Source organism: Heterocephalus glaber, unplaced genomic scaffold (assembly GCF_053883595.1).
Source record: "Heterocephalus glaber isolate CG9 unplaced genomic scaffold, H.glaber_assembly_v1.0 deba00001509, whole genome shotgun sequence".
Lineage (NCBI taxonomy): Eukaryota > Metazoa > Chordata > Mammalia > Rodentia > Bathyergidae > Heterocephalus > Heterocephalus glaber.
The window spans coordinates 58,915,021-58,941,480 of NW_028258325.1; the positions used below are offsets into that span (position 1 = coordinate 58,915,021).

General features: G+C 37.1%; 1 protein-coding gene across 3 annotated transcripts in view; it reads left to right on the forward strand.

The window, feature by feature from the left end:
• The window catches only part of LOC101711920 (UDP-glucuronosyltransferase 2B17), a 74,549-nt gene that overhangs the window by 44,843 nt on the left and 3,246 nt on the right, over positions 1-26,460 (forward strand). For all 3 annotated transcript variants that reach the window (XM_087187754.1, XM_087187755.1, XM_004871716.4), the window contains one exon: positions 1-26,460. This exon is cut by the window's left edge and continues 35,781 nt beyond it; it is cut by the window's right edge and continues 3,246 nt beyond it. The gene's annotated coding sequence lies outside the window, so the exon portion shown is untranslated.

Genomic DNA, 26,460 nt, shown 5'->3' on the forward strand with positions numbered 1-26,460 from the left:
CTGATACAGATCATTCCACTAGATCACACAATTCAACAGTAAAGCAGTCAGGCTTTAATTTTGCAAATTCATATCAAATTTCCCTTCTTTCTATTTTACAGTAAAAGTCATTAGACACCTCCCTAATGTATTCATGAATGAAGACAAGTAAATTGAAGAGTTACAGATGTTTCAAGCAAAACTACCTAGTAGCATTGAGCGAAGTGTTTTCTCATGAGTAGATCAGTTTCTTTACCAGATAAAACCTGTTTTTTCTTTTCTTCTTTTACAAACTTAATTTTTTGGGTACATTTTACTTATACAATATAATGACATTCATCATTGTAAATTTGCAGTTTTACACAATATCTTTTTGTTCTCATTTCCCCCCCTTCCTCTGACCTCCCTTAAACCCCTCCATCCCTCTCTATTTACAAAGACTTTGTTTCCATTTTTTCATTTTCTAATATTAATTCCATTCCCTCTTTTCCTTTGCCTTAAGCCTCCAACTCCCCCTTCCTCTTTGCCCCTTTTCTTCCTATTTCACAATATCTATTATACCTTTTTATCTTTATTTACACTTTGAGTTTCTCATAATAAACTATTTGGTATTTACACATGTGTGTCCTTTTTATTTCACTTAAGTGTATCACCTCGGTGTGCATCCATTTAGCTTAAGTGTCTGTAATTTCTCATTTTTTATGGCTGAGTATTACCTAATTTCATTTAAAAAATGCCACATTTTCTTCATTCAGGCTACAGTTGGGCATTTGGGATGCTTCCAAGTTTTAGCTATTACAAATTGTGCTGCTATGAATATAGGTGAACATATCACCATGGTATGATTCTTTTAAATCTTTTGGGAAGATAGCCAGCAGGGGAATAGCTGGGTCAAATGGGACTTCCAGTCCTAGTTCTTTGAGGTATCTCCATACTGATTTCCACAGTGGTTGCACCAGTCCACCCTCTCATCACCAATGAAGGAAGGTTCCTGTTTCCCCACAGCCTCACCAGTATTTATTATTGGTTGATTTCGTGATAGCAGCCATTCTTTCTGGAATGAGGTGGAATCTCAGTGTTGTTTTCATTTACATCTCTTGAATGACCAGTGATGTTGAACATTTTTTCATATGTTTATTTGCTATTTCTACTTCTTTGTCTGAGAAAAGTCTGTTCATTTCTGATGCCCACTTTTGGATTGGGTTTTTATATTTGTGAGGTATGATATGTTTTTAAGGTCTTTATATAGTCTAGATAGTAGACCTTAACAGAGACATGGCAGGGGGTATCACAATCCCCAACCTGAAACTATACTACAAAGCTACTGTGATAAAAACAGCATGATACTGGCAAAGAAGCAGACATGAGCACCAGTGGAATAGATTAGAAAATGCTGAAACCACTCCAGAGACACTCAGTCATCTCATCTTTGATAAAGAAGCCAAAGGCCCTCACTGGAGAGAAGAGAGCCTCTTTAATAAATGGTACTGGAAACATTGGGTTTCAACTTGTCAAAGATTAAATACAGAGCTATATCCCTCACAATGGACTAAACTAAAATCAAAATATAAGATCTAAATATTGAAATGGAAACACTGAATCAGCTGCAACAGAGGTTAGGTAGAATTCTTGAAGACTTTGGTGTAGGAAAAGATTTCATGAACAAAACTCAGTTGGCCATGAACTAACACAAACAAAAAACAAGTGGGATGTCTTTTTATTACAAAGCTTCTGGACAGCAAGGGAAACCACCAGCAATGTGAAGACTCTACCCACAATGTGGGAAAATATTTTCAGCTGCTGTTCCTATTTTTTTCTTTTCCATCCAAATCATAACTTTACTCTTGCGAAGTGTAAACACTTATTAAATTGTCCATCCAGATAAGTACCACAGGGCTTGTGCACCAGATGGCATTATGTCTAACCTTTTGTGAAATTTTGCAAGGACTGATGAAATCACATTGGCCTTCACTATTGTAATGTTTTTGATTTCTAACCCCAGAGAAAATTCCACAATGCCATATTCTCCAGGTCTAAATAATGTCTTTCATCTCCCATGAGAAAAATATTCTCTTGAATAAAAAGCAATACCATTGATAATGCTATCAAACTGATTGGTACAAAAACTGAGGGAAAAGTATAGTATTATTAGATATTAGTGCACTAATGGTATTTTTTATTTGGCCTACTCCTTTTCTTTATAGCAATTGTGTAATATGATCTACATGCCTTCTCTTATGTGTATTTGTGTAAATGTGTGTACATTTGTTTATGTCATGAAAAAAATATGAACATTACAGAGTAATTTGGGGAGAAGTAACAAATGTATATATCCTAAATATTGGTTTATAATTTAATTGCTAATGCAGGATTTTTCAATTAGGCAATAGAGTCAGTCTTGACTTTTATTTTAATTTCTCCTATTTCACTGTCTCTTTTTTTAAAGCAAGTTATTTGGAGAAATACATGAGTTTTTCATCCATAATATTGCATACCACACATTGTAAGCACTAAAAAAAGTTACTTATGGGTGGGCTTATTTTTTATGTAAGTTTTCTAAACTCTACAGTACTATATTCATCATTTTATAATTTGTGAGAGTTTCCTGAAATTTCTTAGGATATCACCTAAAAGCAAAACATAAAAACTACAGACATTCACAAGATGAGTATTGTGGTTTGGATATTCTTTGATGTCGTCCTAAGAATCCTATTTATGTCCAAATCAATAGAGAGTTATCTTAACACTACACATGGTTCCATTGAGAGTTGGAAATATGTGATTTGGCTTGACCTTATTTCTGGCTTGTTTACATATGATACATTTTTGCCCATAAAACGCATAGGTAGTAGAACATGCTGGTATAACTGGTTATGGGAGACACTCATGATTTCACTGTGCTCCACAAAGAGCTCTTTCTTTCACCACAGTGGGAGAATCTCCCAGATATTTCTTCATGGCAGAACTAGTCAAACTGTTTACTGCCTCATTCATATTCTAAAGTGCTCTTTGGAGAAACAAACATCCTGTGGAAAACTTGTGTGTCAGGAAAGGCTGACAACTCTTCTGATTTGTGGTTCATGCTCTGCACCAATTTTTAAAATTCATGTCTCTATAGAAAAGAATATTTCCATATTTCTTAATTATCTCATATTATCACACCAAAAGGAGAAGGGCGGAGGAGACAAAGGTTTCCTGAATGACTTGTAAAAATCATAAAGTGGGCCAGAGATGCAGTACTCTGCCCCCATGGGAAAAGCAGACCTGCATGGAAAGAGCAGTTTGCTACCCCCATGTAAGCATGTAGGCCTGTGTGTGCCACATGAATGTTGTCCCCTGATGCAAGTGGGCAAACACCCAACAACTCCAAGCTGGCTCTGTATTTTGCTACCCTGTGTCATGGGGTAGCAGAAGTGAAGAATAACCACATGACCCAATCCTGAATGAGGACAATGCTCATGAAAACAAGGAAGAAACCAGGCCACACAGGCATGGACAATGGGCAGCCCATACCCACTGCCAGGCTGGAGCCTAACTCCAGCAGAGACAATAGGGCTGATCAAGTTCCCCATTTAGTTAACTAACAGGAATAAGGAGCCACATTGGGTTGGATGGTAAACACAGTGTAGAGGGAATAGGCCGAGCAACCTTGGATGCAGAGAGGTCACATGAAAAACCGACTGGACTTAAAACAAACCAGAGAAAAGCTTGATTGGCTTGATCCTGAGAGATGCACATCCTGGAAAGAAACCACTCATTCAATGTCTCTGTAATTGCTTCCTATGACTCAACTGGATTTCTTACCTTTTATTTCCATTTTGTATCATTTTTATCTTTTGTTCATTAGGTTTTTGGAGGAGTTATTATTTTTGCTTTTGTTTTCTTTTACTTTCTTTTCTCTTTTTTGCTTCAACATTTTTTCCTTCCTATCTTGGTTTTACATTCTATTTTTCCTGTGTTCACATTTTTTCTTCTTTTTCTTGTTTGGTTTTCGTGTGACTGTTCTCTATGACTAATAACTCATCAAGAGGTCCCACTATTTACCTTTCTCTCCTTTTAAAGTGCTATTTTTAAAATTTTCATGTTTTGTTTCTTTCCTAGTCCCCCACATCCTCTACTTCAACAGTATAATTACTAAGCTTATGGATAGCTAGTTAAACTTATACTACTGTGGTTGAACACAGTTCTAGTGTAACTAGAGAAAAAATTATTCCCTTTGGTAGAGATGTAATGTAGATCAGAAATAGGTTAATATTTGTTTGGTCTTAGTGTTCATACTCTAATAACGGATTTCTTTTCTGTGGTTAAGTGTGATACATTTTTGATCCCTGTGATTAGTAAATATCTAGTATATATTTGATGTTATAATTGCTTCAGATTTATTTATTTAGGAACTGGGGATCAAACTCACAATCTTGCACTTGTGGGGTATGTGCACTGCCACAGAGCTAAATACCTGGCCAGATGCAGATTTTATAACTATAGATACAAAGACATACCAGTTGCTTTTAAATGGTTTTCATGGGATGCCAATATCTCAATTGCCTTGAGGTCACTAACAATACTCTGGGACATCTCTGGAAAATGTGTAAACTCCAAACTCAGGTAAATTGAGAAGGGTAAAAGGCATGACAGAATGAAAGGCCAATATGTGGCCATATTGACAGGACACCACTGAAAATTAGTAAACTAAAGAGTGTACCATAATGGAAAATAAAAGCTTTCCTCTACAATCACCCTCCAAGGCCGAACACAAAACGAACCAAAAATAGGAAACAGGAGCAAACAAACCAACAAAATGCCTCTACAAACTCCCAACTCCCCACAGTTGATGCATGTGGCTTGAAGGGGAAGAAACCCAAAACCACAGAGCTGAATTCTTTTAAATTATATGAGGGAAGATAACAAACCAGATTAAGATGACATTTCCCAAGGTCATATGACATATAAGTTAAAAACCTTAGGCCAAATAAACAAAATGATTAGTGAGTCTACAGAAGACATTAATAAAATGTTAAAAGAGGAAATAAAGTGGTATGAATCATAAATGACCAGGACATAAAAGAATTAGAGTTTATGAAAGGGTTTCAGGTATTAATTTTGATATTAAAACTGTATCAAAAGTATGAGTAGCAGAATTGACCAATGTGAGGACAGAGCCAGAACTAGAATAGGGCTGCTGTTCATGACCAATTGGTGAGAGATAACTTGAAATCAACAAGAGGACATGAACAATGGCCGGGGTATCTCCAATATGATGAGCAGAAGATTAATTTAACATTAAATGGAAGTAGTAAAAAATCATAAGATAATGCAAATGGCATAAAAAACCTGTGAAAATACTGAAAAAATAGCTGAAATTCTTCCCAATATAAAAAATGATTTAACATGCATATAACTGAGTTATATAGAACTCTTAAATAACCATGATCAGAAAAGATCTTCTCCACGACACATCAAAATCAGAATCCCACAAGTCCAACAAAAAACCAGAATCTTACAAGTGGTTTGAGGAAAATCAGTGACACATTTATAAAGCAAACCTATCAGGAATACAACAGATTTCTCACCATAAACCTTTGAAAGCCAAGAGAGCTTGGAGTAAAGAGATTTAAACCCCAAAAGAAAATAATTTCCAACTCAGGCTGATATATCCTGCAAAACTGATGGAAATATAAGATATTTCATGATAACAGCATCTACAAAAATTCATAAACACCAGATCGGCACTGCAAAAGTTTCTTAAACGTTGCTATAGAACGAGGCGATTAATCTAACAGAGACAGGAGGCATCATAGAATGATTATGCCAGGTCAAGTAAGCAGTGATGTAGAACAGAAAGGGAACCAACAAAAATATAAAAAAGCAATAACAAGATGAGAATGGTCTTAATCCCACACTGGACTCATACTCACAGAATGGATCAAGAAACAAAATCCAGTGATACACTCTTTACAAGAAACACATTTTACGGCCAAAGAAAAACACTGGTGAAAAATCAAAATTTGGAGGACAATATTCTGTGCATTTGGAAATTGAAAAAAGCAAGTGTAACTATCCTATATTCAGACAACTTCAAACTTAAACTGAAGAGAAGAGAAAAAGAAAGTCACTACATGTTGATTAGGGGAACAATCCAAGAGGAACAGATGCCGATTATTAACGTATATGCATTGAAAATGGAATAAGTAATTACTAAAGTGCATAAAAGACTAGATGTAGAAAAGTGAAATTATAGCGGAGGATATCAATATCGCACTAACACAAACAAGTTATTTAGACAAAACTCAACAAATAAATAAGGCAGCTGAACAAAATATTTTAAAATGGACTTTATGAATATCTATAGAGTGTCACATCCAGCAACAAAGTACACATTCATTTCAGCAGCACAAGGAACTTTCTCCAACATAGATGGCATACTAGCCAAGGAAGCAAGCTTAAGTAAATTGAAAGGATTGAAATTATACCACTCATATTATCATATCACAGCACAATAAAGTTAGAAATCATGAAAAATGAAAACACAGACATTATGCAAACACAGTGGAACTAAACACTATGCTGATAAAGAGTGTGTAACAGAAGTACTCAAGAAAGAAATGACAGTTGCTAAAACAAAATCATAATGCTAGTACAACATACCAAAAATTTTGGGACACAACGAAAACAGTTCTAGAAAGGAAGCTTATAGCTGCGAATGCCAAAATCATAAAAACAGTGAACACCCCCCCCCCAGTAACCTAACAATGCACCCAAAGGTCTAAGAAAAGCAAGGGCATTCCAAACGCAAAGCTAGTGCAAGGAAGTAAATTATAAATATAGGAGCATGAATCCACAAAACTGAGGCTCCCCCAAAATAGAATGAATCATTGACATGTAGTACCTCAAAAGAATTTTAAAAGCCCAGAAAAACCCTTAGGCAATCCAACTATGAATGAATACATAGATTTCGTAGCGAATTCTTGGCTCAAAATTTGCATGCTTTTATTTAGGTTTTAATTTCATGCATAAAATAAAATGACAAGTATTCCTCTCTCATAAAGTCTATTACATTTATCATTTTGTCAACCACTTTCTAACTAACTTCATGTTATAGCTTAAAGTAGTTAAGCATTCTTTTATAATAATCACTATTGATAGGGTATATGCATATAAGTTTTAAATCATTTCTTAATGTAAGATACATGCACATGTTTCTATGAGTGTCACAAATATTCATTACATAGGTCTGATTATGTTTTCTGCATATCTTAATTTGGGTGCAACATAAAGGTAATGGTCATATATGCATATAATTACACTGACACATTTTGTTTTTTACATTGTACAATTATTTCTTTTATGTTTAAATAATATATAAACTACTAAGGAATAGAACAATCAATGAGAAAAGAAGCAATTAAGAGGAACAATTACTTTATATAATGCAGAAAGAAGAGAGCTGAGTCTGATGATGGATGCTTGTAAACCCAGTGCTCTGTGAGGCTGAGGCAGAGGATTACAAGTTTCAGCAGTTTAGTTACCTAGGGAGGCCACTGTCTCATTAAATGAAGTGAATAAATGGCCTTGGGTTTAGTCTCCAGTATTCCAAAAAATCCAAAGCAAAATAAAATTTAAAAAAAATAAAGGGGCGGGGATGTAGCTCAACAGCAGTGTGCCTGCCTGGCAAGTGCAAGGTCCTGAGTTCCATCCTCAGAACAACAACAAAATAATAAATGAATAATACACAAAGGCTTCCTAAAAGTGGCTTTCTTTGAAATCTGTTTTATGCAGCTAAACAACAGCTATGACTACTATTCACCATAATCAAACTGCTGCTAACTCTTGTCCTCTTCCTGATTCTCCTTTTCCTTTCTTTCCTGTCCTCATGACATTGACATTTTTCTTTACTGTGGATGGAAGAATCTCTCAAGAGGAGATGATTTCTGAGACTTTAAGTTTTCTTGTGCCTTATAAAATTTACCCTATCTGGAGAAACAATTTGCATTCAAACGGGACATTATGTTTCAAGGCTTATCTGTTTGTATCTGTTTTCTGGCATCCAGTTCTTTCCTATATTGGGCACTCATGGTTTCCCTATGCTCCTCTAATTTTATCTGTATCGACTTTAGATTCACTTGCCATTTTCTTGATTACAGTCATTAAATGTTTAACGACCTGTGCAATTTGTTTTCATACAGAAATTTATTATCTGCTTTGTTTCTTCTGCTGCTACCATTTCATAAAACTTAGGTGGGAAGCTTGTGAGTTCTCCCACCTCAATGCCTTCTGGCTTTTGTTGGGTGAATCTGTTGTCTTAGATTGCATCTTGATTCTGTGTTTTCTCTTTTTCTCTTTTTATTTTTGTTGACTAGTTTTCCACACTGAGGCTTGTAAGTAGCTTAATGTGGGTAGTTTTATCCCTAGTATCAAGATTTCTTTAAGTAATTTCTACATTTCAGAGCGACCTTGTAGGAGTAGCTGGTTTTTGGCCTTCAAGTCTGTTCTGGGATCCTACATTTTCTGTTTACTAGGGATGAGAGTTTCCAGCCAGTTTGGCTTGGCACCCGGGTCTTTGGTACTGGGCTGTAATAGTATTTATTGGTCCCAGGAAATCTGGAGTTGGCACCTGAGGAACATCAATTGATCACAACAGCCATGTCACCTTGGTTAACTTAGTACAATCAGTAAAAAATATAGCATCAAACACTAACTGGAAAATGATAACTGTAATAACTAATACTTTGTCATTTTTCACCCTAGGTACAAGATTTATAGGTACATAACAAAATTGAGGATGAGGCAGAAAATTATATACAGTCAATATCCCCTCCATAGAGTAATTCATCCCTTTTTTATCATAAAGCAATGTTCAGGTATAGGAAGATATAGTTAACTATTGATAGATTCATAAGACTAAGGGTATGAATGTGAAAATTTGAAGAAAAAAGAGCAAAGGAAATTGATTATGAATTTAAAAAGCAGTGGCAGATGTTCAGAATGGGGTAAGGTTGATGTAGCAGGTCCTGTTAAGGGTAAAGGGAAGCTAGTGGTATTAGATAGCAGTAACAGAGAGGGACACCTAGGAAAAGGATGAATAACAGGGGGTAGAGATGAAAATAGAGGAAAAGAAAGTAAGAAAAATACAGAATGAATGATTTGAAAGAGAAATTGAGAAAAGGAGGGGGAGAGAAAGAGTAAAAGGAGAGAGTATCAAACAATCAAAATAAGGTAAAAATATAAATGGAAATGAGTGGTTAATCCATATCCTCTGCAAAAAACAAAAAGAAAAATCAAAAACATACCACTAATGCAGAGAGAGAGAGAGAGAGAGAGAGAGAGAGAGAGAGAGCAAAGCTCCTACACATGGACAGATATGTGTTTTAATCTTACAAGTCACACTCCTATTTCCCCCTCTTTGTAGACTGTGAGTTTGTGTAAAGGTCACTCAGTTCAAGGCAGCCTCTCTCCATAGTCCCCTATTTTTAGCAGTTCTTCGTGCTGGCTCACTGGACTAGAGAAGGTGTGAGACCTTGTTTCTGAGGCTCCTGTTGTGGATTTCTCCCCATTGGGGTTCAATGCTGGTTATTAGATGTGTGTTCCAGTGTCTGGGGGGACAGGCTCCTGGAACATGGAGGCTCCTGTGGAATTTCAGCCCTGACTGTCAGTCCTGTGGATGCTCAGAAGAGAAATGAATCAGCTCAGGACTAACATGGGCAGATATATACAAGCCCAGTGAGGGAGCAGAGCACTGGGTGGTATTTTATAGCTGTCCAGATATCAGGCAGAATACGCAGCCATTAATCCTTGCTGCTTAACCAGGTAGAGGACTGGATCATTGTGCCAGGCAGGGGTTGTGTTCAGGGCTCTACCTGAATTCAGAGTGGAGGCTCTGTGTGCCCATGGTGCATGGAACACTCATGTAAACCAGGTTGCTCAGGGACTGGTCCTAGAGGTCAGACACATTCTGGTGGGTCTAGGATTGCAGAAGTCAGTGAGAGCTCAACCTAGGCTTAAGGGATCCCAGAGTGCTGAGTATGGATTCAGACCATACCACTGTTAGCTCTGTGTTCTGAATGAATGGCCCACGTAGCTTGGGATAAACTTCAGGCTCCCAGCAGTGACTCAGGTGTGATTGGGGCCCAATAAAGAAGACTCTCAACACAAGCAGCAGTTGCTTGTTTATGCACTCAGAGTCTGAGAACATATGGGCAGGTCAGTGGAGGGAGAAGCTCCCTGGTCCCTCACCCCTTTTATATGCCAGCAAAACATGCTGCTAGGCTGCAATGTCCTCTGTTTGTAAAGGGTTCAATGTGGCAAGGGGTATGGACCCCAAGCCTATCCTGTGTGGTTCCACTCTGCTACTTGCATCCTGCCAGCTATTTGAGAATTTCCCAAAATGGTAGTTCCTTTGTTGCGTGCAGGGTGAGACCCCTAAGGCCTGTCAAACTGCCTCTTGCCTCTTTTAGGCTCCTATACATATGTTTTATTTGATCTACCAGTTTGCTCTTTCAAATTGATGTTTTTGTATCAGGATGTAAGTCTCTCCCTCCTTCTCATTACCTATGTGTTGAGCTGATCTCTGAGTCTCTTTGAAGTGACTCCTCCTCTATTCAATCATGTTGTTCTCTACTGTGACCATCACTTATTTTATTTTATTTCATTTTCTTTTATTTATTTATTTAATTTTTGTATTAAATTCTTTTATTGGTACATTGTAGGTATACAACACAATTACATTTCTCATTGGGAATTGTACCTTTACATAATGCATCTTGGTTCTTAGTTTTTCCCCATTCCTCGCCCTCCCTTCACACCCTCCACCCTTCCCTATTTACAAAGACTTTATTTCCATTTTTTCAATTTCTCAGCATTTTTCCTTTCCCTTCTTTCCTTTCCCCTGCCCCTCCCACTACCCCTACCCCTTTGGACCTTTTCTACCTATTTTGCATTATCGATTATTCATTCTAATCATTGGTACATTTTAGGTATACAGTATAATGACATTCATCATTGGAAATTTGCACCTTTACATAATCTCTCTTGGTTCTTATTTTTCACCCTTGCCCAGCCCTCCCTTCAACCCCTCCATTCCTCCCTATTTACAAAGATGTTGTTCCTATTTTTCCATTTTCTCATATTAATCCCATTCCCTTCTATCCTTTCCCCTAGCCCTCCCACTTCCTTCCCCTTTGCCCCTTTTCTTCTTATTTCACATTACCTATTATATAGTTAGTCCTTCTTTACACTTTCAGTTTCTCACACCAGAGAAACTATTTGGTATTTACACATGTGTGTCCTATTTATTTCACTTAAGAGTATTGCCTCAATGTGCATCCACTTAGCTATAAATGTCTCTAATTTCTCAGTTTTTATGGCTGAATAGTACTCCATTTTATTTAAAAAACACATTTTCTTTATCCAGTCTCCACTTGATGGGCATTTGTGCTGTTTCCAAGCTTTACCTATCACAAACTGTGCTGCTATGAACATGGGTGCACATATATCACTGTGGTATGATTCTTTTAATTCTTTGGGGAAGATCCCCAGCAGTGGAATAGTGGGGTCAAATGGGACTTCCAGTCCTAGTTCTTTGAGGTATCTCCATACTGATTTCCACAGTGGTTGCACCAGTCTACACTCCCACCAGCAGTGGAGCATGGTTCCTCTTTCCCCACAGCCCCACCAGCATTTGTTATTGGTTGATTTCATGATAGCAGCCATTCTTTCTGGAATGAAGTGGAATCTCAGCATTGTTTTCATTTGCCTCTCTCGAATGACCAGTGATGTTGAACATTTTGTCATGTATTTGTTTGCTATTTCTACTTCTTTGTCAGAGAAATGTCTGTTCATTTCAGATGCCCATTTTCGGATTGGGTCTTTAAATTTGGGAGGTCTGATCTTTTTAAGTTCTTTCTAGATTCGAGATAGTAGACCTTTGTCTGAGGAAGAGCAGGTGAAGATTTTTCCCCACATTGTGGGTTGCCTCTTCACATTGCTGGTGGTTTCTCCTGCTGTGCAGAAGCTTTTTAATAAGAAGAGATTCCATTTGTTGATTGTTTGCGCTAGTTCATGGGCAACTGAGGTTTTGTTCATAAAACCTTTTCCTACACCGATGTCTTCAAGAGTTCTACCTAACCTCTCTACCAACTGGTTCAGAGTTTCTACTTTAATATTTAGATCTTTAATCCATTTTGATTTTAGTTTAGTGCATGCTGAGAGATACAGGTCTAGTTTTAATCTTTGGCAAGTTGAAACCCAATTTTTCCAGCACCATTTATTAAAGAGGCTATCTTTCCTCCAATGAGGGTGTTTGGCTCCTTTGTCGAAGATGAGATGACTGAGTGTGTCTGGTGTTGTTTCTGCATCTTCTAATCTGTTCCACTGGTCCTCAAGTCTGTTTCTTTGCCAGTACTCTGCTGTTGTTATCACAGTGGCTTTGTAGTATAGTTGCAGGTTGGGGATTGTGATACCCCCTGCTCCTACCTACGTATGAATTACCAAAGTTGAACGAAGAAGACCTAAAAATTCTGAACAACGCAATATCAACCAATGAATTTGAAAATGTAATTAAAAACTTATCAACTAAGAAAAGCCCGGGCCCTGATGGCTTCACTGCTGAATTCTACAAGACATTTAGAGAGGAACTGCTGCCACTACTGTTTAAACTCTTCAATGAAATTGAAAGGGAAGCAACACTCCCAAATTCATTCCTGGAAGTAAGCATCACCTTGATCGCCACAGCAGAGAAAGACCCAACTGAAAAAGAGAACTATAGGCCAATCTCACTAATGAACATAGATGCAAAAATCCTTAATAAGATACTGGCAAGCAGAATGCAGAAGATCATCAAGAAGATCATACACCCTGATCAAGTGGGATTCATCCCAGGGATGCAGACATGGTTCAATATACGAAAATCAATTAATGTAATACACTATATCAATAGAGCCAACGACAAAAACCATATGAATATCTCCATAGGTGCAGAAAAACCATTTGACAAAATCCAACATGCATTTATGATAAAAACCCTACAAAAATTGGAATAGATGGTCTCTACTTCAAACTGATAGAAACCATCTATGAAAAACCAACAGCCAATATCATACTAAATGGTCAAGAACTGAAATCCTTCAAACTAAAATCAGGAACAAGACAAGGATGTCCACTATACCACTCTTGTTCAATATAGTTCTGGAAACATTAGCCATAGCAATTAGAGAAGAGAAAGAAATAAAAGGAATAAAGATAGGTAATGAAGAAGTCAAATTGTCATTATTTGCAGATGACATGATACTCTATATAGAAGACCCCAAGAACTCCACCAAAAGTCTTCTAGACTTAATAACCAAATTCAGGCAAGTAGCTGGTTACCAGGTCAACACACAAAAATCAATAGCTTTCCTCTACACGAATGACAGACTCACTGAGAGAGAAATAGGGCAAATAATTCCCTTCACAATAGCATCCATAAAGCTGAAATACCTAGGAATCATCCTAAAGAAAGAAATCAAAGACCTCTTCTCTGAAAACTATGGCACTCTGAAAAGAGAGATTGAAGATGATATCAGAAAATGGACAGACATCCCCTGCTCCTGGGTAGGAAGGATTAATATAGTGAAAATGGCCACACTTCCAAAACTGCTATATAGATTTAATGCAATTCCAATTGAGATCCCAGCAGCATACTTCATAGACCTCGAGAAAAAAATCCAAAAATTCATTTGGAGCAAGAAGAGACCCAGAATATCAAAAACAATTCTAGGTAACAGAGACCTGCTTGTTTTTTAAAGAGTAAAAAAAAAATTTTAAGGGCAAGGAAACTTCTGTCTAAGAGACAGAAAGGGAACTGGAACATGCCTTGCCCATTAAGTCATGGTTTTAGCTAGCAGATTGAGGACTTTAGTACCTTTTGCATTTGCAAGTGAGCTTGGATGAATGTAAACAGAGGATTTTTTCTTTTATAAGTACCTGATGAAGTGAAAAGTAAAATTATTTGTCAGTCCAACAGATATAAAAGGAATGTTTACATTATGTGATCATACAGAAAGCATTTCCCTGTGACTGATACAGATCATTCCACTAGATCACACAATTCAACAGTAAAGCAGTCAGGCTTTAATTTTGCAAATTCATATCAAATTTCCCTTCTTTCTATTTTACAGTAAAAGTCATTAGACACCTCCCTAATGTATTCATGAATGAAGACAAGTAAATTGAAGAGTTACAGATGTTTCAAGCAAAACTACCTAGTAGCATTGAGCGAAGTGTTTTCTCATGAGTAGATCAGTTTCTTTACCAGATAAAACCTGTTTTTTCTTTTCTTCTTTTACAAACTTAATTTTTTGGGTACATTTTACTTATACAATATAATGACATTCATCATTGTAAATTTGCAGTTTTACACAATATCTTTTTGTTCTCATTTCCCCCCCTTCCTCTGACCTCCCTTAAACCCCTCCATCCCTCTCTATTTACAAAGACTTTGTTTCCATTTTTTCATTTTCTAATATTAATTCCATTCCCTCTTTTCCTTTGCCTTAAGCCTCCAACTCCCCCTTCCTCTTTGCCCCTTTTCTTCCTATTTCACAATATCTATTATACCTTTTTATCTTTATTTACACTTTGAGTTTCTCATAATAAACTATTTGGTATTTACACATGTGTGTCCTTTTTATTTCACTTAAGTGTATCACCTCGGTGTGCATCCATTTAGCTTAAGTGTCTGTAATTTCTCATTTTTTATGGCTGAGTATTACCTAATTTCATTTAAAAAATGCCACATTTTCTTCATTCAGGCTACAGTTGGGCATTTGGGATGCTTCCAAGTTTTAGCTATTACAAATTGTGCTGCTATGAATATAGGTGAACATATCACCATGGTATGATTCTTTTAAATCTTTTGGGAAGATAGCCAGCAGGGGAATAGCTGGGTCAAATGGGACTTCCAGTCCTAGTTCTTTGAGGTATCTCCATACTGATTTCCACAGTGGTTGCACCAGTCCACCCTCTCATCACCAATGAAGGAAGGTTCCTGTTTCCCCACAGCCTCACCAGTATTTATTATTGGTTGATTTCGTGATAGCAGCCATTCTTTCTGGAATGAGGTGGAATCTCAGTGTTGTTTTCATTTACATCTCTTGAATGACCAGTGATGTTGAACATTTTTTCATATGTTTATTTGCTATTTCTACTTCTTTGTCTGAGAAAAGTCTGTTCATTTCTGATGCCCACTTTTGGATTGGGTTTTTATATTTGTGAGGTATGATATGTTTTTAAGGTCTTTATATAGTCTAGATAGTAGACCTTAACAGAGACATGGCAGGGGGTATCACAATCCCCAACCTGAAACTATACTACAAAGCTACTGTGATAAAAACAGCATGATACTGGCAAAGAAGCAGACATGAGCACCAGTGGAATAGATTAGAAAATGCTGAAACCACTCCAGAGACACTCAGTCATCTCATCTTTGATAAAGAAGCCAAAGGCCCTCACTGGAGAGAAGAGAGCCTCTTTAATAAATGGTACTGGAAACATTGGGTTTCAACTTGTCAAAGATTAAATACAGAGCTATATCCCTCACAATGGACTAAACTAAAATCAAAATATAAGATCTAAATATTGAAATGGAAACACTGAATCAGCTGCAACAGAGGTTAGGTAGAATTCTTGAAGACTTTGGTGTAGGAAAAGATTTCATGAACAAAACTCAGTTGGCCATGAACTAACACAAACAAAAAACAAGTGGGATGTCTTTTTATTACAAAGCTTCTGGACAGCAAGGGAAACCACCAGCAATGTGAAGACTCTACCCACAATGTGGGAAAATATTTTCAGCTGCTGTTCCTATTTTTTTCTTTTCCATCCAAATCATAACTTTACTCTTGCGAAGTGTAAACACTTATTAAATTGTCCATCCAGATAAGTACCACAGGGCTTGTGCACCAGATGGCATTATGTCTAACCTTTTGTGAAATTTTGCAAGGACTGATGAAATCACATTGGCCTTCACTATTGTAATGTTTTTGATTTCTAACCCCAGAGAAAATTCCACAATGCCATATTCTCCAGGTCTAAATAATGTCTTTCATCTCCCATGAGAAAAATATTCTCTTGAATAAAAAGCAATACCATTGATAATGCTATCAAACTGATTGGTACAAAAACTGAGGGAAAAGTATAGTATTATTAGATATTAGTGCACTAATGGTATTTTTTATTTGGCCTACTCCTTTTCTTTATAGCAATTGTGTAATATGATCTACATGCCTTCTCTTATGTGTATTTGTGTAAATGTGTGTACATTTGTTTATGTCATGAAAAAAATATGAACATTACAGAGTAATTTGGGGAGAAGTAACAAATGTATATATCCTAAATATTGGTTTATAATTTAATTGCTAATGCAGGATTTTTCAATTAGGCAATAGAGTCAGTCTTGACTTTTATTTTAATTTCTCCTATTTCACTGTCTCTTTTTTTAAAGCAAGTTATTTGGAGAAATACATGAGTTTTTCATCCATAATATTGCATACCACACATTGTAAGCACTAAAAAAAGTTACTTATGGGTGGGCTTATTTTTTATGTAAGTTTTCTAAACTCTACAGTACTATATTCATCATTTTATAATTTGTGAGAGTTTCCTGAAATTTCTTAGGATATCACCTAAAAGCAAAACATAAAAACTACAGACATTCACAAGATGAGTATTGTGGTTTGGATATTCTTTGATGTCGTCCTAAGAATCCTATTTATGTCCAAATCAATAGAGAGTTATCTTAACACTACACATGGTTCCATTGAGAGTTGGAAATATGTGATTTGGCTTGACCTTATTTCTGGCTTGTTTACATATGATACATTTTTGCCCATAAAACGCATAGGTAGTAGAACATGCTGGTATAACTGGTTATGGGAGACACTCATGATTTCACTGTGCTCCACAAAGAGCTCTTTCTTTCACCACAGTGGGAGAATCTCCCAGATATTTCTTCATGGCAGAACTAGTCAAACTGTTTACTGCCTCATTCATATTCTAAAGTGCTCTTTGGAGAAACAAACATCCTGTGGAAAACTTGTGTGTCAGGAAAGGCTGACAACTCTTCTGATTTGTGGTTCATGCTCTGCACCAATTTTTAAAATTCATGTCTCTATAGAAAAGAATATTTCCATATTTCTTAATTATCTCATATTATCACACCAAAAGGAGAAGGGCGGAGGAGACAAAGGTTTCCTGAATGACTTGTAAAAATCATAAAGTTGGCCAGAGATGCAGTACTCTGCCCCCATGGGAAAAGCAGACCTGCATGGAAAGAGCAGTTTGCTACCCCCATGTAAGCATGTAGGCCTGTGTGTGCCACATGAATGTTGTCCCCTGATGCAAGTGGGCAAACACCCAACAACTCCAAGCTGGCTCTGTATTTTGCTACCCTGTGTCATGGGGTAGCAGAAGTGAAGAATAACCACATGACCCAATCCTGAATGAGGACAATGCTCATGAAAACAAGGAAGAAACCAGGCCACACAGGCATGGACAATGGGCAGCCCATACCCACTGCCAGGCTGGAGCCTAACTCCAGCAGAGACAATAGGGCTGATCAAGTTCCCCATTTAGTTAACTAACAGGAATAAGGAGCCACATTGGGTTGGATGGTAAACACAGTGTAGAGGGAATAGGCCGAGCAACCTTGGATGCAGAGAGGTCACATGAAAAACCGACTGGACTTAAAACAAACCAGAGAAAAGCTTGATTGGCTTGATCCTGAGAGATGCACATCCTGGAAAGAAACCACTCATTCAATGTCTCTGTAATTGCTTCCTATGACTCAACTGGATTTCTTACCTTTTATTTCCATTTTGTATCATTTTTATCTTTTGTTCATTAGGTTTTTGGAGGAGTTATTATTTTTGCTTTTGTTTTCTTTTACTTTCTTTTCTCTTTTTTGCTTCAACATTTTTTCCTTCCTATCTTGGTTTTACATTCTATTTTTCCTGTGTTCACATTTTTTCTTCTTTTTCTTGTTTGGTTTTCGTGTGACTGTTCTCTATGACTAATAACTCATCAAGAGGTCCCACTATTTACCTTTCTCTCCTTTTAAAGTGCTATTTTTAAAATTTTCATGTTTTGTTTCTTTCCTAGTCCCCCACATCCTCTACTTCAACAGTATAATTACTAAGCTTATGGATAGCTAGTTAAACTTATACTACTGTGGTTGAACACAGTTCTAGTGTAACTAGAGAAAAAATTATTCCCTTTGGTAGAGATGTAATGTAGATCAGAAATAGGTTAATATTTGTTTGGTCTTAGTGTTCATACTCTAATAACGGATTTCTTTTCTGTGGTTAAGTGTGATACATTTTTGATCCCTGTGATTAGTAAATATCTAGTATATATTTGATGTTATAATTGCTTCAGATTTATTTATTTAGGAACTGGGGATCAAACTCACAATCTTGCACTTGTGGGGTATGTGCACTGCCACAGAGCTAAATACCTGGCCAGATGCAGATTTTATAACTATAGATACAAAGACATACCAGTTGCTTTTAAATGGTTTTCATGGGATGCCAATATCTCAATTGCCTTGAGGTCACTAACAATACTCTGGGACATCTCTGGAAAATGTGTAAACTCCAAACTCAGGTAAATTGAGAAGGGTAAAAGGCATGACAGAATGAAAGGCCAATATGTGGCCATATTGACAGGACACCACTGAAAATTAGTAAACTAAAGAGTGTACCATAATGGAAAATAAAAGCTTTCCTCTACAATCACCCTCCAAGGCCGAACACAAAACGAACCAAAAATAGGAAACAGGAGCAAACAAACCAACAAAATGCCTCTACAAACTCCCAACTCCCCACAGTTGATGCATGTGGCTTGAAGGGGAAGAAACCCAAAACCACAGAGCTGAATTCTTTTAAATTATATGAGGGAAGATAACAAACCAGATTAAGATGACATTTCCCAAGGTCATATGACATATAAGTTAAAAACCTTAGGCCAAATAAACAAAATGATTAGTGAGTCTACAGAAGACATTAATAAAATGTTAAAAGAGGAAATAAAGTGGTATGAATCATAAATGACCAGGACATAAAAGAATTAGAGTTTATGAAAGGGTTTCAGGTATTAATTTTGATATTAAAACTGTATCAAAAGTATGAGTAGCAGAATTGACCAATGTGAGGACAGAGCCAGAACTAGAATAGGGCTGCTGTTCATGACCAATTGGTGAGAGATAACTTGAAATCAACAAGAGGACATGAACAATGGCCGGGGTATCTCCAATATGATGAGCAGAAGATTAATTTAACATTAAATGGAAGTAGTAAAAAATCATAAGATAATGCAAATGGCATAAAAAACCTGTGAAAATACTGAAAAAATAGCTGAAATTCTTCCCAATATAAAAAATGATTTAACATGCATATAACTGAGTTATATAGAACTCTTAAATAACCATGATCAGAAAAGATCTTCTCCACGACACATCAAAATCAGAATCCCACAAGTCCAACAAAAAACCAGAATCTTACAAGTGGTTTGAGGAAAATCAGTGACACATTTATAAAGCAAACCTATCAGGAATACAACAGATTTCTCACCATAAACCTTTGAAAGCCAAGAGAGCTTGGAGTAAAGAGATTTAAACCCCAAAAGAAAATAATTTCCAACTCAGGCTGATATATCCTGCAAAACTGATGGAAATATAAGATATTTCATGATAACAGCATCTACAAAAATTCATAAACACCAGATCGGCACTGCAAAAGTTTCTTAAACGTTGCTATAGAACGAGGCGATTAATCTAACAGAGACAGGAGGCATCATAGAATGATTATGCCAGGTCAAGTAAGCAGTGATGTAGAACAGAAAGGGAACCAACAAAAATATAAAAAAGCAATAACAAGATGAGAATGGTCTTAATCCCACACTGGACTCATACTCACAGAATGGATCAAGAAACAAAATCCAGTGATACACTCTTTACAAGAAACACATTTTACGGCCAAAGAAAAACACTGGTGAAAAATCAAAATTTGGAGGACAATATTCTGTGCATTTGGAAATTGAAAAAAGCAAGTGTAACTATCCTATATTCAGACAACTTCAAACTTAAACTGAAGAGAAGAGAAAAAGAAAGTCACTACATGTTGATTAGGGGAACAATCCAAGAGGAACAGATGCCGATTATTAACGTATATGCATTGAAAATGGAATAAGTAATTACTAAAGTGCATAAAAGACTAGATGTAGAAAAGTGAAATTATAGCGGAGGATATCAATATCGCACTAACACAAACAAGTTATTTAGACAAAACTCAACAAATAAATAAGGCAGCTGAACAAAATATTTTAAAATGGACTTTATGAATATCTATAGAGTGTCACATCCAGCAACAAAGTACACATTCATTTCAGCAGCACAAGGAACTTTCTCCAACATAGATGGCATACTAGCCAAGGAAGCAAGCTTAAGTAAATTGAAAGGATTGAAATTATACCACTCATATTATCATATCACAGCACAATAAAGTTAGAAATCATGAAAAATGAAAACACAGACATTATGCAAACACAGTGGAACTAAACACTATGCTGATAAAGAGTGTGTAACAGAAGTACTCAAGAAAGAAATGACAGTTGCTAAAACAAAATCATAATGCTAGTACAACATACCAAAAATTTTGGGACACAACGAAAACAGTTCTAGAAAGGAAGCTTATAGCTGCGAATGCCAAAATCATAAAAACAGTGAACACCCCCCCCCCAGTAACCTAACAATGCACCCAAAGGTCTAAGAAAAGCAAGGGCATTCCAAACGCAAAGCTAGTGCAAGGAAGTAAATTATAAATATAGGAGCATGAATCCACAAAACTGAGGCTCCCCCAAAATAGAATGAATCATTGACATGTAGTACCTCAAAAGAATTTTAAAAGCCCAGAAAAACCCTTAGGCAATCCAACTATGAATGAATACATAGATTTCGTAGCGAATTCTTGGCTCAAAATTTGCATGCTTTTATTTAGGTTTTAATTTCATGCATAAAATAAAATGACAAGTATTCCTCTCTCATAAAGTCTATTACATTTATCATTTTGTCAACCACTTTCTAACTAACTTCATGTTATAGCTTAAAGTAGTTAAGCATTCTTTTATAATAATCACTATTGATAGGGTATATGCATATAAGTTTTAAATCATTTCTTAATGTAAGATACATGCACATGTTTCTATGAGTGTCACAAATATTCATTACATAGGTCTGATTATGTTTTCTGCATATCTTAATTTGGGTGCAACATAAAGGTAATGGTCATATATGCATATAATTACACTGACACATTTTGTTTTTTACATTGTACAATTATTTCTTTTATGTTTAAATAATATATAAACTACTAAGGAATAGAACAATCAATGAGAAAAGAAGCAATTAAGAGGAACAATTACTTTATATAATGCAGAAAGAAGAGAGCTGAGTCTGATGATGGATGCTTGTAAACCCAGTGCTCTGTGAGGCTGAGGCAGAGGATTACAAGTTTCAGCAGTTTAGTTACCTAGGGAGGCCACTGTCTCATTAAATGAAGTGAATAAATGGCCTTGGGTTTAGTCTCCAGTATTCCAAAAAATCCAAAGCAAAATAAAATTTAAAAAAAATAAAGGGGCGGGGATGTAGCTCAACAGCAGTGTGCCTGCCTGGCAAGTGCAAGGTCCTGAGTTCCATCCTCAGAACAACAACAAAATAATAAATGAATAATACACAAAGGCTTCCTAAAAGTGGCTTTCTTTGAAATCTGTTTTATGCAGCTAAACAACAGCTATGACTACTATTCACCATAATCAAACTGCTGCTAACTCTTGTCCTCTTCCTGATTCTCCTTTTCCTTTCTTTCCTGTCCTCATGACATTGACATTTTTCTTTACTGTGGATGGAAGAATCTCTCAAGAGGAGATGATTTCTGAGACTTTAAGTTTTCTTGTGCCTTATAAAATTTACCCTATCTGGAGAAACAATTTGCATTCAAACGGGACATTATGTTTCAAGGCTTATCTGTTTGTATCTGTTTTCTGGCATCCAGTTCTTTCCTATATTGGGCACTCATGGTTTCCCTATGCTCCTCTAATTTTATCTGTATCGACTTTAGATTCACTTGCCATTTTCTTGATTACAGTCATTAAATGTTTAACGACCTGTGCAATTTGTTTTCATACAGAAATTTATTATCTGCTTTGTTTCTTCTGCTGCTACCATTTCATAAAACTTAGGTGGGAAGCTTGTGAGTTCTCCCACCTCAATGCCTTCTGGCTTTTGTTGGGTGAATCTGTTGTCTTAGATTGCATCTTGATTCTGTGTTTTCTCTTTTTCTCTTTTTATTTTTGTTGACTAGTTTTCCACACTGAGGCTTGTAAGTAGCTTAATGTGGGTAGTTTTATCCCTAGTATCAAGATTTCTTTAAGTAATTTCTACATTTCAGAGCGACCTTGTAGGAGTAGCTGGTTTTTGGCCTTCAAGTCTGTTCTGGGATCCTACATTTTCTGTTTACTAGGGATGAGAGTTTCCAGCCAGTTTGGCTTGGCACCCGGGTCTTTGGTACTGGGCTGTAATAGTATTTATTGGTCCCAGGAAATCTGGAGTTGGCACCTGAGGAACATCAATTGATCACAACAGCCATGTCACCTTGGTTAACTTAGTACAATCAGTAAAAAATATAGCATCAAACACTAACTGGAAAATGATAACTGTAATAACTAATACTTTGTCATTTTTCACCCTAGGTACAAGATTTATAGGTACATAACAAAATTGAGGATGAGGCAGAAAATTATATACAGTCAATATCCCCTCCATAGAGTAATTCATCCCTTTTTTATCATAAAGCAATGTTCAGGTATAGGAAGATATAGTTAACTATTGATAGATTCATAAGACTAAGGGTATGAATGTGAAAATTTGAAGAAAAAAGAGCAAAGGAAATTGATTATGAATTTAAAAAGCAGTGGCAGATGTTCAGAATGGGGTAAGGTTGATGTAGCAGGTCCTGTTAAGGGTAAAGGGAAGCTAGTGGTATTAGATAGCAGTAACAGAGAGGGACACCTAGGAAAAGGATGAATAACAGGGGGTAGAGATGAAAATAGAGGAAAAGAAAGTAAGAAAAATACAGAATGAATGATTTGAAAGAGAAATTGAGAAAAGGAGGGGGAGAGAAAGAGTAAAAGGAGAGAGTATCAAACAATCAAAATAAGGTAAAAATATAAATGGAAATGAGTGGTTAATCCATATCCTCTGCAAAAAACAAAAAGAAAAATCAAAAACATACCACTAATGCAGAGAGAGAGAGAGAGAGAGAGAGAGAGAGAGAGAGAGAGCAAAGCTCCTACACATGGACAGATATGTGTTTTAATCTTACAAGTCACACTCCTATTTCCCCCTCTTTGTAGACTGTGAGTTTGTGTAAAGGTCACTCAGTTCAAGGCAGCCTCTCTCCATAGTCCCCTATTTTTAGCAGTTCTTCGTGCTGGCTCACTGGACTAGAGAAGGTGTGAGACCTTGTTTCTGAGGCTCCTGTTGTGGATTTCTCCCCATTGGGGTTCAATGCTGGTTATTAGATGTGTGTTCCAGTGTCTGGGGGGACAGGCTCCTGGAACATGGAGGCTCCTGTGGAATTTCAGCCCTGACTGTCAGTCCTGTGGATGCTCAGAAGAGAAATGAATCAGCTCAGGACTAACATGGGCAGATATATACAAGCCCAGTGAGGGAGCAGAGCACTGGGTGGTATTTTATAGCTGTCCAGATATCAGGCAGAATACGCAGCCATTAATCCTTGCTGCTTAACCAGGTAGAGGACTGGATCATTGTGCCAGGCAGGGGTTGTGTTCAGGGCTCTACCTGAATTCAGAGTGGAGGCTCTGTGTGCCCATGGTGCATGGAACACTCATGTAAACCAGGTTGCTCAGGGACTGGTCCTAGAGGTCAGACACATTCTGGTGGGTCTAGGATTGCAGAAGTCAGTGAGAGCTCAACCTAGGCTTAAGGGATCCCAGAGTGCTGAGTATGGATTCAGACCATACCACTGTTAGCTCTGTGTTCTGAATGAATGGCCCACGTAGCTTGGGATAAACTTCAGGCTCCCAGCAGTGACTCAGGTGTGATTGGGGCCCAATAAAGAAGACTCTCAACACAAGCAGCAGTTGCTTGTTTATGCACTCAGAGTCTGAGAACATATGGGCAGGTCAGTGGAGGGAGAAGCTCCCTGGTCCCTCACCCCTTTTATATGCCAGCAAAACATGCTGCTAGGCTGCAATGTCCTCTGTTTGTAAAGGGTTCAATGTGGCAAGGGGTATGGACCCCAAGCCTATCCTGTGTGGTTCCACTCTGCTACTTGCATCCTGCCAGCTATTTGAGAATTTCCCAAAATGGTAGTTCCTTTGTTGCGTGCAGGGTGAGACCCCTAAGGCCTGTCAAACTGCCTCTTGCCTCTTTTAGGCTCCTATACATATGTTTTATTTGATCTACCAGTTTGCTCTTTCAAATTGATGTTTTTGTATCAGGATGTAAGTCTCTCCCTCCTTCTCATTACCTATGTGTTGAGCTGATCTCTGAGTCTCTTTGAAGTGACTCCTCCTCTATTCAATCATGTTGTTCTCTACTGTGACCATCACTTATTTTATTTTATTTCATTTTCTTTTATTTATTTATTTAATTTTTGTATTAAATTCTTTTATTGGTACATTGTAGGTATACAACACAATTACATTTCTCATTGGGAATTGTACCTTTACATAATGCATCTTGGTTCTTAGTTTTTCCCCATTCCTCGCCCTCCCTTCACACCCTCCACCCTTCCCTATTTACAAAGACTTTATTTCCATTTTTTCAATTTCTCAGCATTTTTCCTTTCCCTTCTTTCCTTTCCCCTGCCCCTCCCACTACCCCTACCCCTTTGGACCTTTTCTACCTATTTTGCATTATCGATTATTCATTCTAATCATTGGTACATTTTAGGTATACAGTATAATGACATTCATCATTGGAAATTTGCACCTTTACATAATCTCTCTTGGTTCTTATTTTTCACCCTTGCCCAGCCCTCCCTTCAACCCCTCCATTCCTCCCTATTTACAAAGATGTTGTTCCTATTTTTCCATTTTCTCATATTAATCCCATTCCCTTCTATCCTTTCCCCTAGCCCTCCCACTTCCTTCCCCTTTGCCCCTTTTCTTCTTATTTCACATTACCTATTATATAGTTAGTCCTTCTTTACACTTTCAGTTTCTCACACCAGAGAAACTATTTGGTATTTACACATGTGTGTCCTATTTATTTCACTTAAGAGTATTGCCTCAATGTGCATCCACTTAGCTATAAATGTCTCTAATTTCTCAGTTTTTATGGCTGAATAGTACTCCATTTTATTTAAAAAACACATTTTCTTTATCCAGTCTCCACTTGATGGGCATTTGTGCTGTTTCCAAGCTTTACCTATCACAAACTGTGCTGCTATGAACATGGGTGCACATATATCACTGTGGTATGATTCTTTTAATTCTTTGGGGAAGATCCCCAGCAGTGGAATAGTGGGGTCAAATGGGACTTCCAGTCCTAGTTCTTTGAGGTATCTCCATACTGATTTCCACAGTGGTTGCACCAGTCTACACTCCCACCAGCAGTGGAGCATGGTTCCTCTTTCCCCACAGCCCCACCAGCATTTGTTATTGGTTGATTTCATGATAGCAGCCATTCTTTCTGGAATGAAGTGGAATCTCAGCATTGTTTTCATTTGCCTCTCTCGAATGACCAGTGATGTTGAACATTTTGTCATGTATTTGTTTGCTATTTCTACTTCTTTGTCAGAGAAATGTCTGTTCATTTCAGATGCCCATTTTCAGATTGGGTCTTTAAATTTGGGAGGTCTGATCTTTTTAAGTTCTTTCTAGATTCGAGATAGTAGACCTTTGTCTGAGGAAGAGCAGGTGAAGATTTTTCCCCACATTGTGGGTTGCCTCTTCACATTGCTGGTGGTTTCTCCTGCTGTGCAGAAGCTTTTTAATAAGAAGAGATTCCATTTGTTGATTGTTTGCGCTAGTTCATGGGCAACTGAGGTTTTGTTCATAAAACCTTTTCCTACACCGATGTCTTCAAGAGTTCTACCTAACCTCTCTACCAACTGGTTCAGAGTTTCTACTTTAATATTTAGATCTTTAATCCATTTTGATTTTAGTTTAGTGCATGCTGAGAGATACAGGTCTAGTTTTAATCTTTGGCAAGTTGAAACCCAATTTTTCCAGCACCATTTATTAAAGAGGCTATCTTTCCTCCAATGAGGGTGTTTGGCTCCTTTGTCGAAGATGAGATGACTGAGTGTGTCTGGTGTTGTTTCTGCATCTTCTAATCTGTTCCACTGGTCCTCAAGTCTGTTTCTTTGCCAGTACTCTGCTGTTGTTATCACAGTGGCTTTGTAGTATAGTTGCAGGTTGGGGATTGTG